This window comes from Pelophylax lessonae (assembly GCF_965119305.1).
Source record: "Pelophylax lessonae genome assembly, chromosome: 1".
Classification (NCBI taxonomy): Eukaryota; Metazoa; Chordata; class Amphibia; order Anura; family Ranidae; genus Pelophylax; species Pelophylax lessonae.
Window position 1 is genome coordinate 315066312 of NC_138768.1, and position 5502 is coordinate 315071813.

General features: G+C 35.8%; 1 pseudogene across 1 annotated transcript; it reads left to right on the plus strand.

The window, feature by feature from the left end:
• The first annotated feature begins 4282 nt into the window (after positions 1-4282).
• Positions 4283-5214, plus strand: LOC309545230 (olfactory receptor 5V1-like; annotated as a pseudogene). The gene has a single exon. The product of its transcript is annotated as an olfactory receptor 5V1-like (transcript).
• Positions 5215-5502: the final 288 nt, after the last annotated feature.

Consider the following 5502-nt stretch of genomic DNA (forward strand, 5'->3'; position numbering starts at 1 on the left):
ACAGAAATATTGGTATTTACTGGCCAATGATCCCTATCTTTAAAAAATATGTAAAGGATTATAATGAGATAATTTATAGAAGAGTGCAGCCAATACGAGATAGGCTAATGTTTTTTCTCACTATGAAAGCCACATTATTTCTTCTTTGTTTTTCTGACTGTAAGTGTCCTAGATTCCTATCTCTGATGCCTAAGATGTTGGAAGACCAGACTGTTTCACCCCCTTTTAGTCCAGACCATTTTCAACTTTCAGGACTGTCACATTTTTAATTACAATTACTAAGTCATACAACACTGTACCCAAATTAATTTTATATAATTTTTTGAGACAAATAGAGATTCCTTTTGGTGGTATTTAATCACCACTGGGTTTTTTTTTTTTACTATATTAAAAAAAAAAAATAAAAAAAAATGGAAAAAAATATGTTTTCCTTAGTAGGAATGATCGAACAGTTCGGGTCGACCATCGGTTCGACCCGAACATTGGGTGTACGAAATTCGGCCGAATTCCGAACTTTTTGATGAAAAGGTTCGGAATTCGGCAACCAGAACCGACCAAAATGCAATGGGACAGGAAATGGGCTTTAAAAGCCTGTGATTGGACCAGAACCATTAGTAAAAGCCAATTGAGGGGGCAGGAGAATGCTAGGAATGTGATTGGAGTGACTAGGGGGTCCAGAGGCAAATCATTAGTGAATACGCCCCCCAGTATATAAGATAGCCCCGCCAAATCTCTACCATTTTAATACAGGGATGTGGAAGAGAATGGAAGCAGTTCTGTTACTTCTGCTTCAAAAATGTCATTTAGCAATTATTAGTGTGAGGAAAGGGATATCTAGTGTAGTTAGGGTGCTATTTTCCACTTTAGTTAGCTTCAAAAATATAGTTTCTGTAGGGAAAGTGTTAAGTGCCAGGGTGACCGTAGTGTAGTGTAGGGTGAACTGACACTGACTGCTATGGCAGGGTGTCCAAACCCTTCCATGCTATAGAGAAAAGATTGTTTCTCTTAGGTGACTTATAGAACAGGGATATGGCTTCTCGCCGGTCAGCCTGCTTTTTGCTGCAGGCGTTTATAGGGCTTTTTTGAGGACATGTTTGGAGTCAGGCATGACATCTGAACTTGTGTGTAGGGGTATATATACACACACATGTATGTATATATACACCTACACATATATAGGTGTGAAAATAGCAGAACACTATGCTTACGCTAATGAAATAATTAACAGGCATATGGCTCCTCTCTTATCACACCTATATGTGTGTATGTGTATATATACATACATGTGTGTGTATATATACACCTATACAGAAGTTCAGATGTTTTGCCTGCCTCCAAAGACCCCAAATAAATGCCCAAAAAAACGCCTGCAATAACACACCTGGGCGTTTTGGTTTTTTTTGGCGCAGGCATTTTTTTGGACATTTTTCTAACACACAGTACTAGATATTAGATATTTCTAACACACAGTACTGTCCATGATACTTTTTTTTATTAGAAATAACATACAATCTCTGAAGGAAAGGAAAATAAAAACAAAAAAACAAACAAACACACACAAACAAATGTACATAGCAAGAGTGAGATAGATAGAGGGAGAGCTATAAACTGGAGGGGGAATTACAGTTACAGAGGGGGGTCATAAAATCGTTGGATAATGAGTAAGAAAACCCATACCTTAATTTAGGCCTTTTGTTGCCTAAATTTAGATATTTTTTTTTTTTTTTTTTTACTCAACAGTTTATCCAACAGTTTAAAAAACCCCTCTGTGACTGTCCCCCCCAGTCCATATCTCTCTCTGTGTCTTATCTCACTAAATATGCTAGTTTTATTACCATTGCCATGTATATTTATTTGTGCGTATTTTTTTTATTATTTATTTTTGTTTTGTTTTTCTTTTCCCTCAGAGATTGTCTTTTTTTAAACATTCTGCTAAAACTTTTGTAAATTAGTACTGCTCAGGACCTTGAAGTAGGAGACATACTCCCAAAGCTTGTCCTGAAAAATTGTATGTTAGTACAAATAAAAAAAGTGTCACGGAGAGTACTCAATTGTTTCTGTCACAAGTGCACCATTACAGCTACAATCACCTCAAGCAAGATGTAAGGAACTGACTACCTATTACATTTTTAGAGGCCCTGGAGCACCAGAACAGTGGAAACACCCACAACATGACCACATTTTGGAAAGCAAACAACCCAAGGTATCTTTTAAGAGGCATGGTGTCGGTTTGAAAAAAATTGTGGCAGAGCCGTGGTATTATCACCCCCTAACTGCTACCCCCTTTAACTGCAGAGGCAGTGGATGAGAGTGTACACATCTGTGAGGCTTTGCTGTGCTGCTATTGCAGGAATTGTACCCCCTGTTGCTATCTGTGGGTGTAGTGCCTCATGGTGACAGATGTGGTGGTGATTGGAAACATTTTTGTTTGCAATTTCCTTTACTTTACAGTAATCTCCTGTCAGTTCAATATTTTACTAATAAAGTGAACAAAGTGTAAGGCGGGACTTAGACGTATGATGTTAGCACGCCTGATGCCGCGGCCATCTCTGTTACTTCTCTATTCATGTGAGTTCAATTCTTTATTATATGATTGGTTTTGATTGAACATTTTACACTATGGAGGCTTTTTTTTTTAACCTAATGAGGATATGTCCATATGCCTTTGATTTGTGCTGGCCATTGAGTAACTATTTAACATTTGGAACATCTGTACCATTGGAGTGATTGAGAGATCTGGATAACCTTAAACTATTGTGACCACTCTATAACTTGAGGGTCCCTGATATTTGGTAGGCGGTTTGGGTTGATCACCGTGGTGCTGTCTTCCATCACAATTGAAGCCGGTGTTGGGTTTTTCTGTCTCATATCTACATGGATCCAGTAGTCTGAATATGAACAAATGTAAATGTATATGGACTCTTTACTATAATTTTCTAGCGCTGCATATTTTTTTCATTTACTAATAAAGTGCCTTAGCTGAGCTCTACTTTATTTTACACTTTTATCATTTTTAAAGGGTTATTAAATCCCTGTGGAAAAAGTAAAATGTAGCAGAATAATTTATATTAATGCTTATTTTCAGTCTTTTTAGTTATTTTTAGTCATTTTATTATTCAGCCTATGCACACAGTATAATGAGCTTTTAAGGGGTAGACTGAAATCAATTTTCATCTATTGTATAAAGGTACAGTAATCCCCCGCTACATCGCGGTTCAGTTTTTGCGGTCCCGGTAATTCGCGGTTTTTTTTGTAATGTTATTTTACTATATAAATCATTAAAAATGAAAGATTTTTGTGTTTTTCATAGCTCTTGCTCTGTCTCTAAGTATCTTTTGTGTGTTTAAATCAGTTTCTATTGTTTTAAAAGTGTGTTTAAAGACCTTAAAATGCTTTTACACGTACAGTGACAGTAAAATAAACATGCCTACAATGCATTTTAATAGGGTTTTTCTATTTCGCGGAATTTCACTTTTCGCGGCTGGGTCCGGAACGTAACCCCCGCAATGGAGGGGGGTTTACTGTACTTTGCTCTGCAGTGTCTCCCAGGAGACCACCCAAACGTGCACACTCTTGCCCAAATCTTAATCATTATGTGCTGCTCTGCTGCTCACTGCCTTGCTTAGGGTGCACATGGGCATTGTGGCCAGTGCTCAAGGACTCACAGGACACAACTGGGGCCACAATGGTCCTATAAAATCTGTGGAGGTTTTGATAGGTAGAGCCATACCATCCAAGACAAGAAAGGCTTACTTTGTATGTAATCCCAGAAACCAAAAATGTATACATAGCTGGTCTTGCACCCTACCTGCACAGCATATCCTTACTGTCTTTTTTAAGGTTATGTAGGGTAGAAAAAAACTTCATCCTACAGTCTAATGTACTTCTGTCACCAATGGTGGTGCTATCATGTACAGCATCTGTGAAAAAAATCAAATAACATCACAAGCACTCCAAAATAATGCAAGAAAGGGACATTTATTTTCAGACTTTTGATCCACCACAACTTTGTGTTCTTCATGTTCAAATACAAAATAATTTAAATTAAAATACAACTTAAATTAAAATGCAACAGACATCTACTCAAGATGGTTACAAAGGTCATTGATTCTGAAATGTTTTTTTTTTGTGAAAATTGAAATAAACATAAATATCTTTCATCTCTATTTCAGTGCTGTCTAAATACTAGCTGAGAAGATGAAACTTAGAATGTAAAGTCCTATAACTAGATTTATTAGCTGTTTGTTCGTCATCTTTGCTACTATATAAATAGACCATTAAAATGAAAGGTAATCAGTCAAGATTTACAGACTTTCAAATACTTGGGTTATCAGATTTACCCAATGTCAAATCATTCCTTTTTTTTGTTGTACTTGTTATTTATGTAGTAGCTTTAGCAGGAAATCTTACCATCATATTAGTATGTTATTTGGATAAGACACTCCACACACCAATGTACTTCTTCTTAGGAAATCTCTCTTTATTGGACATTTGTTATACATCAACAACCATGCCAAAAATGTTCTGCTTGTGGATAAAAAAACGATCTCATTCATTGGTTGTGTAATTCAGCTCTACATCTTCTTTTCATGTGTTGGAGCAGAATGCATCCTTCTTGGAGTTATGTCATATGATCGTTTTTTAGCCATATGTAGCCCTCTTAAATATTTGGTGATCATGAACTCTAAACTTAGCAACATTTTAGCAGGAGCTTCATGGTTTAGTGGTCTCCTGAATTCTATAATTCATACTTTTTTTACTTTCAGTCTGCACTTTTGTAGTTCCAACAAAATTAATTACTATTTTTGTGATATACCCCCACTCCTTTCACTGTCTTGTGATGATACATTTCTGAATGAACTTTTGTTGCAATCTGTTGGTGTTTTCATAGCATGGACACCATTTCTGTGCATTTTTGTGTCGTATGCTTACATTATTGTGACTATTCTAAAAATCAAATCCAACACAGGTAGGTTAAAGGCCTTCTCTACATGTTTTTCTCATCTTACAGTAGTTATATTATATTATGGTAGCTCTATTTTTAACTATGTAAGACCAGCTTCAACACATGCTTTAGATAATGATAGAGTCATTTCGGTCCTGTATAGTGTTGTTACACCAATGTTGAAGCCAATCATATACACTTTGAAAAACCAAGATGTCAAAAAAGCTATTGTCAAACAATTATTGTGCAAAAACACATGTAAAAAATAAATTGCATTGCTATTTACTATTTATATTTTTATATATTTTAATAATGAACTTTGCAATGATCTAATGTTCATTTGATTAATAATTGAATTAGGCCGATGCATCTAATAAGCTAATACATTTATCATACATGTAAAAAAAGTTTACTGTATGCTGGAAAAAAAATTAAGAAATGCAATTAATTTATTATAAAGGCGACTAATAATTGTGGGAACATCCAAAAGAAGTAATAATTGGTCAAAGGAAGGATCGGTCGGTCGATCGCAGGAAGGGTCGGCAGGTCAATTGCAG